The sequence below is a fragment of the Carassius carassius genome, chromosome 22, assembly GCF_963082965.1.
Source record: "Carassius carassius chromosome 22, fCarCar2.1, whole genome shotgun sequence".
In the NCBI taxonomy this organism is placed as follows: domain Eukaryota; kingdom Metazoa; phylum Chordata; class Actinopteri; order Cypriniformes; family Cyprinidae; genus Carassius; species Carassius carassius.
In genome coordinates, this window is record NC_081776.1 from 31,211,805 (window position 1) to 31,234,807 (window position 23,003).

At 39.6% G+C, this 23,003-nt stretch overlaps 11 non-coding genes across 11 annotated transcripts; all 11 read right to left on the bottom strand.

Moving 5' to 3' along the window:
* Window positions 1-8,733: 8,733 nt before the first annotated feature.
* On the bottom strand, window positions 8,734-8,806 carry trnav-uac (transfer RNA valine (anticodon UAC)). The gene has a single exon. It is a non-coding gene; the product is annotated as a tRNA-Val (tRNA).
* A 7,973-nt stretch (window positions 8,807-16,779) lies between these two features.
* trnav-cac (transfer RNA valine (anticodon CAC)) lies at window positions 16,780-16,852 on the bottom strand. The gene has a single exon. It is a non-coding gene; the product is annotated as a tRNA-Val (tRNA).
* A 128-nt stretch (window positions 16,853-16,980) lies between these two features.
* Window positions 16,981-17,053, bottom strand: trnav-aac (transfer RNA valine (anticodon AAC)). Its single transcript has one exon. It is a non-coding gene; the product is annotated as a tRNA-Val (tRNA).
* Window positions 17,054-18,183: 1,130 nt separating this feature from the next.
* On the bottom strand, window positions 18,184-18,256 carry trnav-aac (transfer RNA valine (anticodon AAC)). Its single transcript has one exon. It is a non-coding gene; the product is annotated as a tRNA-Val (tRNA).
* Window positions 18,257-19,169: 913 nt separating this feature from the next.
* Window positions 19,170-19,242, bottom strand: trnav-cac (transfer RNA valine (anticodon CAC)). The gene has a single exon. It is a non-coding gene; the product is annotated as a tRNA-Val (tRNA).
* A 433-nt stretch (window positions 19,243-19,675) lies between these two features.
* On the bottom strand, window positions 19,676-19,748 carry trnav-uac (transfer RNA valine (anticodon UAC)). Its single transcript has one exon. It is a non-coding gene; the product is annotated as a tRNA-Val (tRNA).
* Window positions 19,749-20,553: 805 nt separating this feature from the next.
* trnav-aac (transfer RNA valine (anticodon AAC)) lies at window positions 20,554-20,626 on the bottom strand. The gene has a single exon. It is a non-coding gene; the product is annotated as a tRNA-Val (tRNA).
* Window positions 20,627-20,862: 236 nt separating this feature from the next.
* Window positions 20,863-20,935, bottom strand: trnav-uac (transfer RNA valine (anticodon UAC)). The gene has a single exon. It is a non-coding gene; the product is annotated as a tRNA-Val (tRNA).
* An 805-nt stretch (window positions 20,936-21,740) lies between these two features.
* On the bottom strand, window positions 21,741-21,813 carry trnav-aac (transfer RNA valine (anticodon AAC)). The gene has a single exon. It is a non-coding gene; the product is annotated as a tRNA-Val (tRNA).
* Window positions 21,814-22,049: 236 nt separating this feature from the next.
* On the bottom strand, window positions 22,050-22,122 carry trnav-uac (transfer RNA valine (anticodon UAC)). Its single transcript has one exon. It is a non-coding gene; the product is annotated as a tRNA-Val (tRNA).
* An 805-nt stretch (window positions 22,123-22,927) lies between these two features.
* On the bottom strand, window positions 22,928-23,000 carry trnav-aac (transfer RNA valine (anticodon AAC)). Its single transcript has one exon. It is a non-coding gene; the product is annotated as a tRNA-Val (tRNA).
* Window positions 23,001-23,003: the final 3 nt, after the last annotated feature.

The window sequence follows — 23,003 nt, forward strand, 5'->3', positions numbered from 1 at the left end:
GGTCCTGCGACTTATAGTCAGGTGCGACTTATTTATCAAAATTAATTTGACATGAACCAAGAGAAATGAACCAAGAGAAAACATTACCGTCTCCAGCCACCAGAGGGAGCTCTATACTGCTCAGTGCTCCTGTAGTCTACACTGAAGACATAGAGCGCCCTCTCGCGGCTGGAGACGGTAATGTTTTCTCTTGGTGCTTGGTTCTAAATAAATGCGACTTATAGTCCAGTACGACTTATATATGTTGTTTTCCTCGTCATGACGTATTTTTGGACTGATGCGACTTATACTCTGGTGCGACTTATAGTCCGAAAAATACGGCACTTCATCGAAATCTACTTCTGCTTGGCTCAGGGATCAGTCATAGAATGTTCTTGAGTGGCCGGTTCAGTCTCCAGGCTTAATTCTCATTTAAAATATCTGGTTGAATTTAAAGAAAGCAGTGGTCAATGTGAAAACCAAAGATTATCAGTGATCTGGAAGCTTTTACAGGCGAGGAATGGGCCAAGATTGTCGTAGAGAGGTGACAGAAGCTTCTAAACACTTACAGACAGCGCTTATTGGTGAATTCAAAGAATAAAATGCCTTTGTTAAATTGTTTTCATAAAATTTTGTTTGCCGAAGCGAAATGCCTTGCAGGTCAAAGGGGTTGAATAATTTTGATTGCAACTGTATGTGCTCTAGTTTTGTATTTATTCCAGTTTATATGAAAAGGTTCATGTAGAGTGGATTAAAATTCAAACACAGAATAAATCCTTTGATAAAGTTGTGGGTAGCGTGGTGCTGGTCACAGCGACTGTGGTGCTGTAGTTCGTTTATAGCCTAAGTTTAGCTTTTAAGTTCTGGTGCTTTTATTTAGGCTTCAAAATTTAGGACAAAACGTGTCAGTTTCATCAACTATGATTGAACACAGATCTTATTTTTTGCAATAATCCAAAAGCCAATAGAAAAATCCCATTGGCTTATTGTTGAGGGAACCAGCAGATCCGCCTGCAGTGATGTCATAGTTCCCCCTCTGTAACACTGTTCTTACATGGTCTGTGGCATCTTTATTTTATTCTATTTTTGCTCTATTACTCTAAAGTAAATTATTCCAAATAAAGCCATGTTGAGCATCTCTAGAGGTGTTTCCTCACTGAATCAATCTGCGCTTTGAACAACTCAGGTCAGACAATGATTCACTGATTCATTCATTTTAAAAACAGTTTCTTACTTCGTTCCTGAATGAATCAGTCGTTTTGAAAGAATCAACTGAATAAATAACTCAGTGACTCACTTATGAAGAGTAATTTTGTAAATTGACAAGTAAATTAAAGTTAATTACAATAAATACTGTAATTTTAGTTTCACATTTAAAAGCTTAATTCTTTTTTTATGTTATTTTATATTAAAAACATTAATCTCATAACATTATTTATGCTGTTTGCAAATACATGTTAGCATTTTAGAAATGAAAAAAAAAAAAAAAAATTAGTCCTGTACTTAAATTAGGGTTGGACGATATCTACAGCCATCTTAACATCGTGATGTCTTTCAGCCATCGGTGTGGACGATGGCATCATCTATCGGCCTAACCATAACTTAAATTAAAAACTTGGTCAAAAAAAAAAATCTCCCTTACTAGTGTGCTGACTACTGAACTAGGGAGCTGATTGAGACGCACCCAGAGATTTAGATTGGGCTTATTTTTCTGTCTGTTAATCTTTTCTGGCTACCGGTTGAGGCTTGCATCAAGTTCAAGACATTGATGCTTGCATATAGAACAGCCACAGGCTCAGCACCCATCTACTTCCACTCACTATTGCTAATCTACATCCCCTCCAGAAGTCTGAGATCTGCTAGTGACGACGCCTCGTGGTACCATCGCAGAGAGGCTCAAAATCACTTTCCAGAACATTCTCCTTCACTGTTCCTGGCTGGTGGAATGATCTTCCATGCTGAATCCCTGACAATTTTCAAGCAACAGCTGGAAACTCTTTCAAAGCTACTTCATCATAAAAATAAAAAATAAACGTCCTCGTTATTTATTCCTTCTCTTTCTAGCTTGTACTTCTTTGAGCAATGTCTAAAACTTGGTATGACAAGCACTTCCTGTGTCTCTTTGCCTTTTTAAGATGTATCCCCCAACTGTAAGTCACCATGTGAACTCAGTAACTGATTATATTATTTATTTCAGTAAAATCTGAATGAAATTAACATGTTTAGTGAATTTGTTTGGTTTTACAGTTCATAGTTGTATTTGTCAATAAAAATCACTGTCACTGTCATATTAGCCATGTACACACTGCAGCTAAATTTTTTTGTCAGTTCACTTGTATTTATATAATGTTTCATAAACTATATATTGTTTCAAAGCCACTTTAAAGTGTGAAACAAGAAAACTGATACAGAGATGCAAACAGAATCCAGTTGAGTGCTGTAAAGCAGCTCTAAAAAACAAGCATGTTATTGTTCAGCTGAGGTCAGTTCATTGTTGATTCAGTTCAGTTCAATAACTGTGTAACGTCCATCAATTATGGACTGATTTCAATTCATCTGTCAATCAGCTATGGACAAGATAGTGATGACGTTGTCCAGCTCAGTTCAGTTCTCTTCCAATAGTACCTATATCCAGTCAAGTCAATAATACTGCCAAATATTAAGCGTCTCCACGTAAGCAAGATCAAGGCAACAGTAGCAAGAAACCCAAACTTCACCAGGAGGCCAAAACCACTTGCATATTGAATAAATCACATGGTGAAGGAGTCAAAAAAGGTCTGTGTGTATGATTCTTATGGTCTTTGCTGAGGATTTGTGCTGATTGCTGTCTAGTTGATGAGGTCTTCTTAGGTCATGATCTCCGTTGACTCCGTTGAAGTATATAAATGTGACAGTATATTATGTGGATGCTAGGTTAAAGAGATGGGTCTTTAATCTAGATTTAAACTGACAGCGTGTCTGCCTCCCAAACAACGTTAGGTAAATTGTTCCAGAGTTTAGGCATTAAATAGTAAAAGCATCATGTAGTTGATTTTTATGTTATGGGTATTATCAAATAGAGGTGAAGGACTACAATGTGAGTAGTCTCGTGTAGGCAGTCTGGAATCCATGGCAGCTTTCATTGACCAAGGCCCGCCCATGAGGCTGTTTCTCCGACCATTCACATGTCAAACAACCAATCAACAGTTCGTTTCATTTAGCGTCACGTTTCGAGGCGTAGAAATGTCGCCACAATAACAGACAGGTGTGTAAAAGAGGGGGTCTATGCCACAAACTTAAATTTTTTCACCTACTTTTGGAAATCCAGTGTTTAGTTGATCCTGATAAGTGCTCATCGTCACAGTTGTAAACACGATGGCTTTCTTTCGTGAGGAGGTTTGGTGCCACGGTATCTTTGATAAGAGGAGGAGCGTTAAAAAACAGGACACACATGTCTCGAGGAAATCCTGTATAAATCAATCAATCCCATGACTTCTGAAGTGTTTCCACTTTTATGTGCCATATGCAGCAGACGTTTAGCCAGCGGTCCATGGGTGTGACATCTGAGGCTCAAGTATTGATGGGTTAAACCAGATGTGTCAAACTCCAATCTGGAGGGCCACTGTCCTGCCTGGCTGGAAACACCTGGCTGGATGTTTTGAGTGAGCATGAATATCTTTATTACCGTATTTTTCGGACTATAAGCCACACCTGAGTATAAGTCGCATCAGTCCGAAAATACATCATGACGAGGAAAAAAACATATATAAGTCGCACTGGACTATAAGTCGCATTTATTTAGAACCAAGCACCAAGAGAAAACAATACTGTATACAGCCGCGAGAGGGCGCTCTATGTCTTCAGTGTAGACTACAGGAGCACTGAGCAGTATAGAGCGCCCTCTCGCGGCTGTAGACGGTAATGTTTTCTCTTAGTTCATTTCTCTTGGTTCATGTCAAATTAATTTTGATAAATAAGTCACACCTGACTATAAGTCGCAGGACCAGCCAAACTATGAAAAAAAAGTGCGACTTATAGTCCGGAAAATACGAAAAAGCTGGTTCAGGTGTTTAATTAGGGTTGGAGCTAAACTGTTGCTGTCCCAACTGTGGCACAGGACAGTGGTTGTCCAGGAACTGAATTTGACACCCTGAGCTAAACCATTAAGAATTTTGTAAGTAATTAGCAGGATTTTAAAATTTATCTGATGTTTACTAGCTAGCCATTGCAGAGTTGACATATTCCTATCAGATAGCACACCTAGATTGCTAACTAATGCCGAAGACTTGACGGGGCAGCCATCAAGTGTTAGACATTGTTCTAGATCACTGCGTGCATAGTTTTTTGGTCCAATAATTAAAACTTGTTTTTTTTTTATGTTAAAATAGGATGGACAGTAATTTCCTCCTAACAAGTATTTGTCGTTTTTAACTGTAGACCTGATGTCACTGAAAGAAGAGAATCAAGAACTGAATGAAATGGAATATCAAAATGAGGAACATCATGATTTTATAACTGAAAAAATGCATAAAGACTGAAACCTAATCTAACATCTGCCATACACGTGGAAAGTGTTTCAGTAATCATCGAAATCTTAAAGTCCACATGAGAATTCACACTGGAGAGAAGCCTTTCACATGCCAACAGTGTGGAAAGATTTTCAATCAAACAGGGAACCTTAAAAGCCACATGAGAATTCACACCGGAGAGAGGCCTTTCACCTGCCCTCAATGTGAACAGAGTTTTAAACAAAAAAAAAGCCCTTCTTTCCCACATGAGAATACACACTGGAGTGAAGCCATTCAAATGTGATCAGTGTGGAAAGAGTTTCACACATAAAGACACTCTTGTTTCCCACATGAGGATTCACTCAAGAGAGGGTTGTTTTATATGTCAGCAGTATGGAAGACGTTTTGCTCATAAAGTAAGCTTCAACACTCACATGAGAGTTCACACTGGAGAAAACCCTCACACCTGCAAACTGTGTGGGAAGAGCTTCTCACGAAAAGGATCTCTTAAGACTCACATGGACATTCACACGGGAAGGAAGCCGTTTACATGCGCTCAGTGTGGAAAGAGTTTCAGACGTCAAGTGACTCTTAATTACCACATGAGAATTCACTCAAGAAAGAAACCATTTTAGATATCATGACAAGCACTTTGGATGGGTTAAATGCAGAGCACGAATTCTGAGTGTGGGTCACCATACTTGGCTGAATGTCACTTCACTTCACTTGTCAGTTCTTCCACATGTACAGTACATGCATACAGAGAATTTAAATTGTTACTCTCAGACCCTTGGTGCATACAGTTAAAACTTACAGTAGAACATTAAATACAGATAGAATATATAGTACAAATAGGTCACACTGTAAACGATTTCTGTTGTTTTCACAGTATTATTGCGGTATTATCAGAGAAAGCTTACTGTAGAAACAGTTTACAGTAAGTTGCTGTCAATGTTATAACTTTTGCAGTATTATTGCTGTATTTCCAGCTTTGTCTTACTGTAGAAACTATTTACAGGACAGTTGCTGTCAATTTATGCTATTCTTTGAAAAAAACAATAGAGTGGTAAAATAATTACATTAATCCTTATATTACTGTTAAATTAATGACAGTAATAATCCAACAGACAAGGAATTTTATTTATTAATTAAGGAATTTTATAATACATCGTTCCATAAGGTAACCCATATATTAAGGCATTTAGCATATAGTTAAAAAAAGTTTAATGTTTTATGTGGGTGTTTTTTAATTGCGTATCTTTATGGTTGCCAGATTTTGACACAAAACCAACTAATCTCATAGGTTATAGCCAACAATTTTGTGGGTGGAAGGTAGTTGTAGATGTCAATAATATAGGCTAGGTAAATAGATAAAATCAATTCCCATGGTATTTTTTTTTTATTATTATTTTGCTTTCTATTAAACACACTAATTACATAAAGAGCAGAATCGCACGGGATATACCTAGCAACCAATCATCTAAACCGTCAGCCCGCACTCATCTTCCAATTCATTTTCTGAGCCTTTGAGGATGAGCAAGACCAACAAGAACCAGTCAGGTGAGATATACAATTTTATTCAATATCTTAAAGATGTGTATTTCTAAAAGTTTCACCCCAAATGGGAAGATATTCGTTTTAACGTTACCACTAACATTAATGTTAAATAACCGGTGGGTGAGTTTGATAGTAGTTTGTAACACAAACATTCTAACGTTAACGTTAGACAGTTAGCCAAATACTAATTATCACAAGGTTTGCTGTTAATGTTAGTTAAAATCAGAGGAAATTATAGATGAATGACACTGATGTAACACCTAACACCATGACACCTAACAGTGATTGTAAGCGTTTTTCTTCAAATCTGATTGGTTAATCACAATGTTTTTCCAGGGTCAACAAAGATGTTGTCCTAGGAACATGTCTCACTTGGTAAAATCAGGTTGTGTAAAGTTGACAGATGAATTAAGTTCATTTAAGTGCCATTCAGTTGGGGTTTAAAATAAAGCATTTTCTGAGATGCACATTAAACATTAAACACATAAAACAATTTAATTTATCTTTTAATTTTTAAAAATTAAGCAAACTTAACTTTTTGGTAAACAAAGGGGATTTACTATTAAAAATAAAACATGGAAGAAATGTTGTGTGATTAAACCTAAAAAAAAAAACAGACTTTTATTTTGACGGGTTGACGTACCTTTACAGTTCTGTGTATTGTGATGTGACAACGGTCAAATGCTCATGAAGTGACTGTCAGTGCAGTTCTGGAGATGTTGTTCATGTGTTCACGTCCTTATTTAGTGAGACAGCAGACGCTGATATCACCGGAGCGTCACGCGCGCTTCAGTGTGTGTGATAAAGGAAGATGCGCTTCTGCTCCATTCATTAACAGAGACACGCAGAACATGCAGGATTCATATTTAAATAGACTGTTCCAGCTTAATATTTACAGATATTAGTACATATCGTGATTTGATGTAAGTGCAATGACCTATTTTTGATTAATTCAGTCAAAATTTGGCAAATTCCGTGCTTTTCTACGTTAAACTGTAAAATCCGTTTTTATGACTGGATTTTGCGATTCCCTCCGCGTTTTCTGCATCGCGGAAATCATAGGGCCCTAGTTGTGGTATGCCAGCTCTATCTTGCAATGGACACACGCCACGACGTTCTCTTCACGTTTGCCCGCGCCCTCGAATAAAAACACTACTGACTCCTTGCAGTATGCATTTTCGGGGGCAGCGCTTGTGTCTCCTTCCGCTTTGTGGGTGACGTAAACGCATTGTGTCACCATAAAAAATCATTGCGAAAGAACCTGACGTGAGATTTAAAATAAATCAAGAGGCGTCGAGGCAGAGGAATTTGCCTCGATCATTTTTTGTAATCGAGTTACTCGAGGAATCGTTTCAGCCATACATGCAACACAAGTGGTGACATTAACGAAAATCCAACCTTTTTATGGGATAAAACTTGCATGAATCTGAGTGCTGAGTACAGTACAGGTGATTTTTCTAGGCCTCGTCCTTCGATTTCTCTTCCAACCTCCACCCCCCTCGAGGTGCCTTCTCTAGCCGGGGAGGGTGCGCCCTGGCCGGCTTGGATGAGTAGGTGTGAGGGGGGTGGATGGTACTCCTTTTTTTGCTAATATCTCCTTGAAGCGGTGGATCCCGGGGCTAATATTCAAATTTTATAGACTTGCGTTGTTATTATCTTGCTCAGATTTGAAAACACTAAATGTTAATCACTGTTACTATTAAATATACATAATTGTTCATAATTATTTAATTTAAAACACAATTTAATTGTTTTTCCTGTGTTCTCCACAACTTTGGATTTTATTATTGTTGTTGTTGTTGTTGTTGAATATATAATTATTTAATGTTTTTTTATTTAACTATCATATATTTTGGTAAGTATTGTACTTTGATAATTAAATTTTTCAGTTTTATATAATATATGTATTACTGACCTATAGATAAAAATTAGAAACTTACTTTTTTGCTGTTATTGGTTAAATTTCACATATATATATATATATATATATATATATATATATATATATATATATATATATATGGGTTTTCTGTACATAGTTATACAAATATAAAATGAATTTCTCTTTAAAAATAAAGGCCTGAAACATCACCAAATGTTCTTTTTTAATTATTCAAATTGTTCTATATTAAAAATAACTATTCCCTATAATAATGTAAATATTTATTAAGATCGTTGCACATTTTGTACATCCTACAAATGAACAATTATTACCAGATTTATTTTATCTTTGTTCACAAAGTACGTTTATTATATGTTAATTGTACTTAAAGTGTATCTGGATGAAAAACGAATACAAACTCATTTTATGGTGTTTGTGGCCGAGGCGGGATTCAAACCTCTAATTGTGTGTACTTTACTCGTCCCGCCTCCCTGGAATTTCCTTCGTTCCTATTGGCTAGTCAGCGCTCTACACCTATCTGCGACTGGCTTTCGAGTGTTAGTTGAACGTGATGACCACTACAGCACAGAAACTCCACAGTCCCACTCAAGCACTTTTTGGGGAAATATTTATACTGTGATGTGCCCAAAAGCAAATAGCCAATCTGCGTAAGTCCCACACACAAGAGGACAGAGTTCATTCGCCGTGGCCGTCTAAGCAGTTTCCTGAAACGCTACCCTTAATTTACCTCGGAATGAAACACTTGCAGCGTGGACCACCTGCTTACCAGACAGCCCTTTCAGTACTGAAAGAGCAAAAGCATCCCATTGTTTCCGCCCAGTTTTGAGCTGAGGACCTTTCGCGTGTAAGGCGAACGTGATAACCTCTACACTACGGAAACCTTCGGCCAAGGATGTGTCAGATCTTTTCATCGCACGCTTCTTGGAGCACGAATAAAATTACAGATTGCGTTGTGCTCTTCAGTCTGCAAATACCTTCTATTTTTAGCGGCAAACCAAGCATTTCTCTAGTTGTCTGCGGGAATCTTCTGTGGCCATTTCTTTTGTGCTTTTTCCCCCTTTCACTTAATATATATATTTTTATACGTTGTACGAAATATTGGGTCTTTGAGTGCACTGGCCATCTGTTCATTGAAACTGCCTGGTTTAAAGTACAGAGTCTGTCGGTGTGGCAGTTACTGCTGCCTAGTGTGGCTTAATAATTGTCTTCACACCTGTGTAAAGAAAGGCCTTCGTGACGTAGAGCTGCTGCCTAACAGAGGGCCACTCTGACAAATATCTTCTTTCGTGTTCCTCAGAAGAAAGCCACGCAGGCTTGAAATGACACAAATGTGGGTTAGGTTTAGGTCAAACATTGACTGCTCTTTCATTTCCGCATCAACTACACCTTTAGTGACTGTATTCATGAATCTTCGCCGCAAAGCCTTGGAAGTGTTGAGTTCCTCCTCAACAGAAACCCACCTAAACAATTGTGAAAAAGAGATTCACTGTTCCCGCCCAGTTTCGAACCGAAGACCTTTCGCGCGGGAGCCGAAAATAGTTAAGCTTAACTTCTCTTAACTTTTCCCATTCATTCTCTATGGTAGTGCTTAACACTACGGATGCAATATATTTGTGGCCACACGTAGATTTCCTGGCGCTGTTTCGCCTCTTCCGTGGCGGGGAATTTAAGAAGCCTGGTGTCATCTGTCAATCATTCGTAGTGAGTGGAGGAGGGGAGGAGACCAGTTTCACGATCGGAGAGATATCTGTTTACCGAATTGTTGTACAAAACAAAACAAGTTTGCTGGCAAGCATTTACTGTCTAAACTACCGTTGCAAAAGTTTTACCTCAGGTGACCGCTGTTTTTACGTAAGAGTTCGAGATCAACGCAATTAACGTTACGCGAGAAGGTAAGTTAAGTTAAATGCTACGTTACTTTAGTAATATTAACTTTCTGTATTGTAAATACATTATCATATAAATTACATGTATATTCTCATGTAATGGTATTGTTAATTGTGTTGAATGGTTTGTGATGTTAGGAAATATTAAACCAAACTCATAGTTGAAAATACAGCAGTTATTTTATATAATTGTTATAGTTTCTTTGTAAGAGTAAGAGTGAGTTTCATAATTGATCTCTAAGTACTTACTTTTTTTTTTTAATGTTAACAATGCAATATGATACTCATAATGTAATTAATATGTATTACACACACATATGACGACACATGACGTCATTAGGATCTGTCATTCAGAAGCATGGCTTTTCTTAGCACTGCTACGCTGATGACAACCAACTCTACTTCTCATTCCAACCAGATGACCTGACGGTAGCTGCTCGCATTTTAGCCTGTCTGAGTGACATTTCTAGCTGGATGAATGACCATCACCTTCAGCTTAACCTTACTAAGACAGAACTCCTGGTGATTCCAGCTAACCCATTGCTTCATCACAACTTCTCTATACAGCTGGGCTCATCAACCATTACTCCTTCGAGGACAACCAGAAACCTAGGAGTTGTGATGGATCATCAGTTAAGTTTCACAAACCACATTGCTACAACGACCGGTCCTGCAGATTTGCCTTATACAACATTAGGAAGATTAGACTCTTCCTGTCAGAGCAAGCAACCCAACTTCTTGTCCACGCTCTTGTTCTCTCCAGACTGGACTATTGTAATGCTCTCCTGGTGGGCCTTCCTGCATGTACTGTCAAGCCTCTGCAATTGATCCAGAATGCAGCAGCGAGGGTTGTCTTCAATTAGCCAAAAACAGCTCACGTTACTCCTCTCCTCGTCAGGTTACACTGGCTACCAGTAGCTGCTCGCATCAAATTCAAGGTACTGATGCTAGCCTACAAGACGACCACTGGCACGGCACCAACTTACCTAAACTCACTGGTTAAATCTTATGTGCCCTCCAGAAGTTTGCGCTCTGCAAGTGATCGACGCCTTGTGGTGCCATCCCGAAGAAGTTCAAAATCACTCTCACGGACCTTTTCCTGGACTGTGCCCAGCTGGTGGAATGACCTCCCAATCTCAATTCGTACAGCTGAGTCTTTACTCATTTTCAAGAAACAGCTAAAGACTCATCTTTTTCGCCTGCACTTAACCAACTAACACTAGCACTTTTCCTTTACTTGTCTTTTAATTTTATAAATAAAAAAAAATAATAAAAAAACCTGGCTATGCGTTCTATACTAGACTAACTGAGACTTGTCATGGCACTTGTATACTGTTGTTGTTCTCTTGTTGGTCTGACTGCTTCTGTTGTTCTCATTTGTAAGTCGCTTTGGATAAAAGCGTCTGCTAAATGATTAAATGTAAATTTAAATATTACATTTATTACATACATATTCTATATTATTATATATATTACATTGTACTTGTGCAATTTAATGGTATTTAAACTGTGTGTATATAAAACAACATTTTTAATTAGTTAAACTTGTTTTAATATATACATGTATACATTTTCATAATAAATATTTTATATACGTACTCATATTCTGAGTGGATTAAATAAATATTAAATAACACAAATTTATAAGTCTCTTATGCTCTAAGGCTGCATTTATTAAGCTAAAAAACTGTAATATTATGAAATATTATGGCAAGTTAAAATAACTTATATATAATAATATATATATATATATATATAACTGCTGCTGATAACTGTCTTATTTCACTATATTAAGTATTTTTATGTGGCCATGATTTCAGAACAGCAACATGAAGAAAACAGTTTTTTTCCCCGGGAGATACAAGGTGTCTTTCAGGAAAGGCCCATCAGGCCATTTACGCCGGGACCCATCAGAAGAGGCAAAAAAAATTAAAGACAACCCTTCACTGCAGAACAAGTCAACACCTCAAAGAGAAGATCTGGTCAGGATGAATGCCCGTTCTGTTGTCTTACAGAGAGGAGGGGATGTCTCTGACAAGCAAGAGGTGTTGGGAGAATACATTCTACAGTTTGGCAAATACAAGGGTCTTTCAGGTGGTTACTAGAGAATGATGTCGGCTATGCTTTGTACCTGTCCAATAAGGTTGAGGAAGAAGAACAGGCTGGGCAGTTCAACCCAGAGGGTCCTTGCAAAGATAGTCTAATTTCCTTTATTGAATACTCAAGAAGCTTTAAGGAAATTGATGATCTTAAACGGTATCTGTCTCAAAGGCCAGATCCATTGCCAGTTTTGATAAAGGAAGACAATACTGTTGGATTTGGAACAAGAGCTCAAGACACTTGGAGACAAATTTGGGATACCAGGGCAGATGGATATGCTTTCTTTATAATGAAGCAGAAGTGTGTTCCAGGCAGCAAAATGTACAACTTGCCTTCTTCATGGGGTGAAGGCTCTGTACCACCTGCAGCAACACAATCAACACCGGCACCAATGCCATCTGCACTGACTGAAGCCCCTGTTCTCAGCTACAAAAAAGGTAAAGACAGTTAAATACACATCATGTGCAATCATTGTTAATACACACACACACATATATATATTTTTTTTTTTTTTTGTGTGTTCCATCCAGTTCTGTCGACATCACATGCAGTCTCTAGTTCTCCCAGTCCCAGTATGCCTTCTTCACAGACTGATGGGCCTGTACCACCTCCTGCTGCACAATCAGCACCTACAGCTCCTGCATCAATGCCTTCTGTACAGAAAGAAGCACCTGTTCCTAGCTACTTGCAAGATATCAGCCGCTGGAACTGCTCTCTTCATCAAAGAATTTGGATGAAGACAGAGATGGAATCCATGGGGCTCTGGCCAGGATCACACCCAGTAAGACACCTCATGAATATGGTCTCCTTGTGGCGCTATCCACCTCAGCCTGAGCTTATAGAGACAAACACTGGCCTTCCATCACCCAAATACTTCCAACTCCATCCATTTTTCATTTGGAAACCTGAGCACAGTATAATGGAAAGGCTTAGGAACAATTACATCCTGCCTTGTCTTTACAGATGTCAAAATCCAAATGTTGTGTCCTCTGGTGTGGGAAGACCCAGAGTGATCCTTGGTACTACTGGGCAATTTTACATCCTTGCTTCACGTCTGTGTTGTAAGGCATGCAAAAGATACTGGTTTGCTGATAAACCTCAGTGGCTGGACATTCTACCACAGCGATTCAGAAACGTCTTGCCAGCCTTCCTCACCCATAAGAAGGCAATCTGTAAAACAGTGATGGGTGAACTGAGGCGCTCTGGAAAATCCCCTAATGACATGGCCAACCAGCTGTCTGAGGTGCTTCACCTTAAATTTGAAAGAGCACATCTGGCTTACCTTCTCAGTGTGCAGAATGTCAGGGATGCTGAAGCAGGGATGTATGGTCAGAAAACCATCACTGGGGCACTGAGGAAGGATGACACACCTGCACCGTTTGGGGATTACGGAGAAACTGATGGGTGGAATGGGGTGTCTGTCTCTGCACACTATTTAATAGAGTGCCTCCTTCATGAATATCAGCGGCAGGAAGCAGCTCTCACTCAGCTCCTACAAGGCACTTTTCGGAGCACCATCCTCTGTATGGCTCCTTCTGCCAGTTCCTCTCTTCTGCCTTCTCTGTAGTTGATCAGAGTGACCTGGAGAAACTGAAGAACGCATACAGATTCTGTGGTATCGAGCCTGCTAATCCCACCAAGCTGCACATCAGAGAGCACTGCAGGACAAAAGTGCCACATCCCAGAGAGCTGGTTCAAAGGGTGGAAGAAGTGTTACACCATTTCTATCTGGCAAAGGATCCCAACAACATCTTCCTTTTCAAACCCTCAATGTTAAAATTATGGTGGATTTAGCTTATCCACATCCTTAGAGGCTGCCTGAGTGATCCTGAGGTGGAGGAAGGAATCCTCTACAGATATGGTGGAACCCTACAGCTGAATCATGTCAAGGGTGATGGAGCTGCTGTGCCCATTTGGATCCCTGTGAGAGGCACTTCACAGCAGGAGGGGTTTCATTTCCACCAGGCTCAGTGGGTAACAGGCAATCGTGTCTCTCCTGAGTTGTTCCAAGCACAGGGTATGACTGGTGTGGCACGCTGGAATTATCAGCGGCTGGTGGACCTAAAGCAGCCTGGGGTTGTCTTACCTGGAGTGTTTGACCCTGTTTTGATGATGGAGTTAAACAGGGCATCTATAAGAGTGACAGGGCAACCCAAATATCCAGCCTTGCACATCTCCAGCAGGGACACAGGAGAGAGGTTTGGCCTGCAATACGTGGAGCCAGGTTGTCGACCTGTGCCTCTTTACTTTGACAAGCACAAAAGCAGGAAGACAGACCTAGGAGATGTGGAGATGCAAGAGGAGTCTTCATCTGGCGTTCCGTTTCCATTCCCATCTCAGGTAAGCCTTTAAAAAATTGATAACAGTTTTTTTTAATAAAAATAATACATTTATAATTCTCACTTGCATATTGCACTCATTTTTTTAGGAATGCCTAAAGGATACCTCTTCTGCTGAGACCCCTCTTGCTGCAGAACCAGAGGCTACCTCACAGCCTGTCATTTTTCACCAGTTTCCTACACCAAGTGCTGTGACAATGAAGGAACAAACATCTGAGGAGTGTCTTTTATTTGGAGGTAACTATATAATACATACAGGCGTCAATGTGTGTAATCTGTCTGCCTCATCTATGGACACAAAAAACAAATACTTAAGTTAGTAATTTTGTGAATCTCTTTTAGAACTCCCAAGCACATCACCACTGCCTGTAGCTGCTTCTCCCTGTGCTGCTCGCACTGGACCTATTAAGACCGGTGGCCGAGTTTTTGTGTTGGACCATAACAGATGGACGGATCCAATGAGAAATGCAATTGATGGTTTGCTGGCCAAGCATCATGGGAGCAAGGATCTCCTTACAAAGGTGGATGCTGAATATGCTGCTATGGTACAGAGTGCCTGTACTGACCCCAACAGCCTTCTGCATTCCACCACAAAGCAGCACATAAGCAGGTACATAAAACACCTTGTACATGCACATTCTATTGCATTGTATTTTAGTGGGGTTTTTATATTGTTGACTTGCATTGTTAATAACTGTTATAACTAAACTGTCTACATAATTATTTCATTTCTTGTTTTTTCCCCCCCCGTTATCCACAACTTTAGATTATATTATCATTATTGTTGTTGTTGTTATTTAATCTATAATTGTAAATTATTTAATTTATTTCTGTTTTCTATTTCTGTTCATTAAAATACCAAAAGTAATATATTTTATTGTATTGCCTTGTATTTTAGTGTTTTTATTTTTATTTTATTGACTTGCATTATTTTATCTTGCCTCATAAACACTATATGTTAATAACTGTTGCTATTAAACTCTTTTTTAATTTAAAATATGTGTTTCTTGTATTTTCTCCCCCGTGTTATCCACAACTGTAGATTTTATTATTATTACTGTTGTTTAATCTGTAATTTTAAATTATTTATTCCCATTTGTGATCTTTAAAATACCTGAAACATTGGCCTTATTTGCATTGTTAGTGTTTTTTTTATAAGTAAATTTTATAGACTTGCGTTGTTATTATCTTGCTCAGATTTGAAAACACTAAATGTTAATCACTGTTACTATTAAATATACATAATTGTTCATAATTATTTAATTTAAAACACAATTTAATTGTTTTTCCTGTGTTCTCTCTTTTTATTATTGTTGTTGTTTAATATATAATTATTTAATGTTTATTTATTTAACTATTAAATATTTTGGTAAGTACTGTACTTTAATAATTAAATTTTTCAGTTTTATATAATATATGTATTACTGACCTATAGATAAAAATTAGAAACTTACTTTTTTGCTTATATATATATATATATATATTTGGGTTTTCTGTACATAGTTATACAAATATAAAATGAATTTCTCTTTAAAAATAAAGGCCTGAAACATTACCAAATGTTCTTTTTTAATTATTCTAATTGTTCTATATTAAAAATAACTATTCCCTATAATAATGTAAATATTTATTAAGATTTATTAAGATATATTTATTTAATCATTATATATTTTGGTTAGTTTTTCTTATCATTTTTATAATAAGTATATAAGTAATTACTTTACTATAAATAAAATGGAAAACTTACTTTTTTGTGAGTGTTAGTTATATTACATATATATGGGTTTTCTGTACACAGTTATACAAATATAAATAGATGTCTCTTTAAAAATAAAGGCCTGAAACATTATCAAAATGTTCTTTTTAATAATTCACAATTTTCTATATTAAAAATAAATTTGTTTCTTAAGATCGTTGCACATTTTTGACATCCTACAAAACAATTATTACAATATTTATTTTATCTTTGTTCACAAAGTTCGTTTATTATATGTTAATCGTACCTAAAGTGTATCTAGATGAAAAAACGAATACAAACTCATTTAATGGTATTTGTGGCCGAGACGGGATTCGAACCTCTAATTCTGTGTATTTTTTTCGTCCCGCCTCCCTGGAATTGCCTTCGTTCCTAATTGGCTATTTTGTCTTAGAGTGCACCATCCATCTGTTCATTGAAACTGCCTGGTTTAAAGTACAGAGTCTGTCGGTGTGGCAGTTACTGCTGCCTAGTGTGGCTTAATAATTGTCTTCACACCTGTGTAAAGAAAGGCCTTCCTGACGTAGAGTTGCTGCCTAACAGAGGGCCACTCTGACAAATATTTTCTTTCGTGTTCCTCAGAAGAAAGCCATGCAGGCTTGAAATGGCACGAGTGTGGGTTAGATTTAGGTCAAACAGTGACTGCTCTTTCATTTCTGCATCAACTACACCTTTGCTAACTATATTCATGCCTCTTGGCCGCAAAGCTTCGGTAGCGTTGAGTTCCTCCTCAACAGAATGCCAATTGAACCATTGTGAAAAAGAGATTCACTGTTCCCGCCCAGTTTCAAACTGGGGATCTTTCGCGTGTGAGGCGAACGTGATAACCACTACACTACGGAAACCTACCTACCTCCCTCAAACAGTCCAACATTTTTAATTGAAGGCTCTGTAAAATGTGCATAAAGGTAATGTCTTCTAAAGCCCACAGTCGGCTAAAAAGGGTTCATACTTTCCATCAAAAGGAAGCAGCTGTTTCTGCTCGGTTACGAACCGAGGACCTTTCACGTGTTAGGCGAACGTGATGACCACTACACTACAGAAACTCCACACTTCCACACTAGTTCTCTTTCGCCATAATCTATACAATGATTTGCCCAAACGCAAATAGGCAATCTGCGTAAATCCCACACACAACAGGACAGAGTTCATTCGGCGTGGCAGTCTACGCCGAGTTTCCAAATAATTTCCCTTAACTTACCTCGGAATTAAGGCGTTTGCAGCTCGGACCACCTGCCTACCAGACAGCCATTTCTCCACAGAAAGAACAAAAGCCCCCACCTGTTTCCGCCCAGTTTCGAGCTGGGGACCTTTCGCATGTAAGGCAAATGTGATAACCTCTACACTATGGAAACCTGCAGTCAAGGTTGGATCTGACCTTTTCATCGCACGCTTCTTGGAGCACGAATAAAATTACAGATTGCGTTGTGCTTTTCAGTCTGCAAATAGCTTTTTTTTGAGTGGCAAACCAAGCATTTTTCCAGTTGTCTGAAGGATTGCTCTGTGACCATTACTTTTTTGGTATTTTTTAGGTTAATTAATTTAATTGTTTTTAACATTATACGAAATATTTTGTCTTTGAGTGCACCATCCATCTGTTCATTGAAACTGCCTGGTTTAAAGTACAGAGTCTGTCGGTGTGGCAGTTACTGCTGCCTAGTGTGGCTTAATAATTGTCTTCACACCTGTGTAAAGAAAGGCCTTCGTGATGTAGAGCTGCTGCCTAACAGAGGGCCACTCTGACAAATATCTTCTTTCGTGTTCCTCAGAAGAAAGCCACGCAGGCTTGAAATGGCACGAGTGTGGGTTAGGTTTAGGTCAAACAGTGACTGCTCTTTCATTTCTGCATCAACTACACCTTTGCTGACTATATTCATGCCTCTTGGCCGCAAAGCTTCGGTAGCGTTGAGTTCCTCCTCAACAGAATGCCAATTGAACAATTGTGAAAAAGAGATTCACAGTCCCCACCCAGTTTCGAACTCGGGACCTTTCGCGTGTGAGGTGAACGTGATAACCACTACACTACGGAAACCTACCTACCTACCTACCTACCTACCTCCCTCAAACAGTCCAACATTTTTAATTGAAGGCTCTGTAAAATGTGCATAAAGGTAATGTCTTCTAAAGCCCACAGTTGGCTAAAAAGGGTTCATACTTTCCATCAAAAGGAAGCAGTTGTTTCTGCTCGGTTACGAACCGAGGACCTTTCGCGTGTTAGGCGAACGTGATGACCACTACACTACAGAAACTCCCCACTTCCACACTAGTTCTCTTTCGCCATAATCTATACAATGATTTGCCCAAATGCAAATAGGCAATCTGCGTAAATCCCACACACAACAGGACAGAGTTCATTCGGCGTGGCAGTCTACGCTGAGTTTCCAAATAATTTCCCTTAACTTACCTCGGAATTAAGGCGTTTGCAGCTTGGACCACCTGCTTACCAGACAGCCATTTCACCACAGAAAGAACAAAAGCCCCCACCTGTTTCCGCCCAGTTTCGAGCTGGGGACCTTTCGCGTGTAAGGCGAATTAGATAACCTCTACACTATGGAAACCTGCAGTCAAGGTTGGATCTGACCTTTTCATCGCACGCTTCTTGGAGCACGAATAAAATTACAGATTGCGTTGTGCTCTTCAGTCTGCAAATAGCTTTTTTTTGAGTGGCAAACCAAGCATTTTTCCAGTTGTCTGAAGGATTGCTCTGTGACCATTACTTTTTTGCTCTTTTTTAGGTTAATTAATTTAATTGTTTTTAACATTATACGAAATATTTTGTCTTTGAGTGCACCATCCATCTGTTCATTGAAACTGCCTGGTTTAAAGTACAGAGTCTGTCGGTGTGGCAGTTACTGCTGCCTAGTGTGGCTTAATAATTGTCTTCACACCTGTGTAAAGAAAGGCCTTCGTGATGTAGAGCTGCTGCCTAACAGAGGGCCACTCTGACAAATATCTTCTTTCGTGTTCCTCAGAAGAAAGCCACGCAGGCTTGAAATGACACGAGTGTGGGTTAGGTTTAGGTCAAACAGTGACTGCTCTTTCATTTCTGCATCAACTACACCTTTGCTGACTATATTCATGCCTCTTGGCCGCAAAGCTTCGGTAGCGTTGAGTTCCTCCTCAACAGAATGCCAATTGAACCATTGTGAAAAAGAGATTCACTGTTCCCGCCCAGTTTCGAACTGGGGACCTTTCGCGTGTGAGGCAAACGTGATAACCACTACACTACGGAAACCTACCTCCCGCAAACAGTCCAACATTTTTAATTGAAGGCTCTGTAAAATGTGCATAAAGGTAATGTCTTCTAAAGCCCACAGTCGGCTAAAAAGGGTTCATACTTTTCATCAAAAGTAAGCAGCTGTTTCTGCTCGGTTTAGAACCGAGGAGTTTTCGCGTGTTAGGCGAACGTGATGACCACTACACTACAGAAACTCTCCACTTCCACACTAGTTCTCTTTCGCCATAATCTATACAATGATGTGCCCAAACGCAAATAGGCAATCTGCGTAAATCCCACACACAACAGGACAGAGTTCATTCGGCGTGGCAGTCTATGCCGACTTTCCAAATAATTTCCCTTAACTTACCTCGGAATTAAGGCGTTTGCAGCTTGGACCACCTGCCTACCAGACAGCCATTTCACCACAGAAAGAACAAAAGCCCCCACCTGTTTCCGCCCAGTTTCAAGCTGGGGACCTTTCGCGTGTAAGGCGAATGTGATAACCTCTACACTACGGAAACCTGCAGTCAAGGTTGGATCTGACCTTTTCATCGCACGCTTCTTGGAGCACGAATAAAATTACAGATTGCGTTGTGCTCTTCAGTCTGCAAATAGCTTTTTTTTGAGTGGCAAACCAAGCATTTTTCCAGTTGTCTGAAGGATTGCTCTGTGACCATTACTTTTTTGCTCTTTTTTAGGTTATTTAATATAATTGTTTTTAACGTTATACGAAATATTTTGTCTTTGAGTGCACCATCCATCTGTTCATTAAAACTGCCTGGTTTAAAGTACAGAGTCTGTCGGTGTGGCAGTTACTGCTGCCTAGTGTGGCTTAATAATTGTCTTCACACCTGTGTAAAGAAAGGCCTTTGTGACGTAGACCTGCTGCCTAACAGAGGGCCACTCTGACAAATATCTTCGTTCGTGTTCCTCAGAAGAAAGCCACGCAGGCTTAAAATGGCACGAGTGTGGGTTAGGTTTAGGTCAAACAGTGACTGCTCTTTCATTTCTGCATCAACTACACCTTTGCTGACTATATTCATGCCTCTTGGCCGCAAAGCTTCGGTAGCGTTGAGTTCCTCCTCAAAAGAATGCCAATTGAACCATTGTGAAAAAGAGATTCAGTGTTCCCGCCCAGTTTCAAACTGGGGACCTTTTGCTTGTGAGGCGAACGTGATAACCACTACACTACGGAAGCCTACCTACCTCCCTCAAACAGTCCAACATTTTTAATTGAAGGCTCTGTAAAATGTGCATAAAGGTAATGTCTTCTAAAGCCCACAGTCGGCTAAAAAGGGTTCATACTTTTCATCAAAAGAAAGCGGCTGTTTCTGCTCGGTTTCGAACCGAGGACCTTTCGCGTGTTAGGCGAACGTGATGACCACTACACTACAGAAACTCCCCACTTCCACACTAGTTCTCTTTCGCCATAATCTATACAATGATGTGCCCAAAAGCAAATAGGCAATCTGTGTAAATCCCACACACAACAGGACAGAGTTCATTCGGCGTGGCAGTCTACGCCGAGTTTCCAAATAATTTCCCTTAACTTACCTCGGAATTAAGGCGTTTGCAGCTCGGACCACCTGCCTACCAGACAGCCATTTCACCACAGAAAGAAAAAAAGCCCCCACCTGTTTCCGCCCAGTTTCAAGCTGGGGACCTTTCGCGTGTAAGGCGAATGTGATAACCTCTACACTACGGAAACCTGCAGTCAAGGTTGTATCTGACCTTTTCATCGCACGCTTCTTGGAGCACGAATAAAATTACAGATTGCGTTGTGCTCTTCAGTCTGCAAATAGCTTTTTTTTTAGTGGCAAACCAAGCATTTTTCCAGTTGTTTGAAGGATTGCTCTGTGACCATTACTTTTTTGCTCTTTTTTAGGTTATTTAATTTAATTGTTTTTAACATTATACGAAATATTTTGTCTTTGAGTGCACCATCCATCTGTTCATTGAAACTGCCTGGTTTAAAGTACAGAGTCTGTCGGTGTGGCAGTTACTGCTGCCTAGTGTGGCTTAATAATTGTCTTCACACCTGTGTAAAGAAAGGCCTTCGTGACGTAGAGCTGCTGCCTAACAGAGGGCCACTCTGACGAATATCTTCGTTCGTGTTCCTCAGAAGAAAGCCACGCAGGCTTAAAATGGCACGAGTGTAGGTTAGGTTTAGGTCAAACAGTGACTGCTCTTTCATTTCTGCATCAACTACACCTTTGCTGACTATATTCATGCCTCTTGGCCGCAAAGCTTCGGTAGCGTTGAGTTCCTCCTCAAAAAAATGCCAATTGAACCATTGTGAAAAAGAGATTCAGTGTTCCCGCCCAGTTTCAAACTGGGGACCTTTTGCTTGTGAGGCGAACGTGATAACCACTACACTACGGAAGCCTACCTACCTCCCTCAAACAGTCCAACATTTTTAATTGAAGGCTCTGTAAAATGTGCATAAAGGTAATGTCTTCTAAAGCCCACAGTCGGCTAAAAAGGGTTCATACTTTTCATCAAAAGGAAGCAGCTGTTTCTGCTCGGTTTCGAACCGAGGACCTTTCGCGTGTTAGGCAAACGTGATGACCACTACACTACAGAAACTCCCCACTTCCACAGTAGTTCTCTTTCGCCATAATCTATACAATGATGTGCCCAAAAGCAAATAGGCAATCTGTGTAAATCCCACACACAACAGGACAGAGTTCATTCGGCGTGGCAGTCTACGCCGAGTTTCCAAATAATTTCCCTTAACTTACCTCGGAATTAAGGCGTTTGCAGCTCGGACCACCTGCCTACCAGACAGCCATTTCACCACAGAAAGAAAAAAAGCCCCCACCTGTTTCCGCCCAGTTTCAAGCTGGGGACCTTTCGCGTGTAAGGCGAATGTGATAACCTCTACACTACGGAAACCTGCAGTCAAGGTTGTATCTGACCTTTTCATCGCACGCTTCTTGGAGCACGAATAAAATTACAGATTGCGTTGTGCTCTTCAGTCTGCAAATAGCTTTTTTTTTAGTGGCAAACCAAGCATTTTTCCAGTTGTTTGAAGGATTGCTCTGTGACCATTACTTTTTTGCTCTTTTTTAGGTTATTTAATTTAATTGTTTTTAACATTATACGAAATATTTTGTCTTTGAGTGCACCATCCATCTGTTCATTGAAACTGCCTGGTTTAAAGTACAGAGTCTGTCGGTGTGGCAGTTACTGCTGCCTAGTGTGGCTTAATAATTGTCTTCACACCTGTGTAAAGAAAGGCCTTCGTGACGTAGAGCTGCTGCCTAACAGAGGGCCACTCTGACGAATATCTTCGTTCGTGTTCCTCAGAAGAAAGCCACGCAGGCTTAAAATGGCACGAGTGTAGGTTAGGTTTAGGTCAAACAGTGACTGCTCTTTCATTTCTGCATCAACTACACCTTTGCTGACTATATTCATGCCTCTTGGCCGCAAAGCTTCGGTAGCGTTGAGTTCCTCCTCAAAAGAATGCCAATTGAACCATTGTGAAAAAGAGATTCAGTGTTCCCGCCCAGTTTCAAACTGGGGACCTTTTGCTTGTGAGGCGAACGTGATAACCACTACACTACGGAAGCCTACCTACCTCCCTCAAACAGTCCAACATTTTTAATTGAAGGCTCTGTAAAATGTGCATAAAGGTAATGTCTTCTAAAGCCCACAGTCGGCTAAAAAGGGTTCATACTTTTCATCAAAAGGAAGCAGCTGTTTCTGCTCGGTTTCGAACCGAGGACCTTTCGCGTGTTAGGCGAACGTGATGACCACTACACTACAGAAACTCC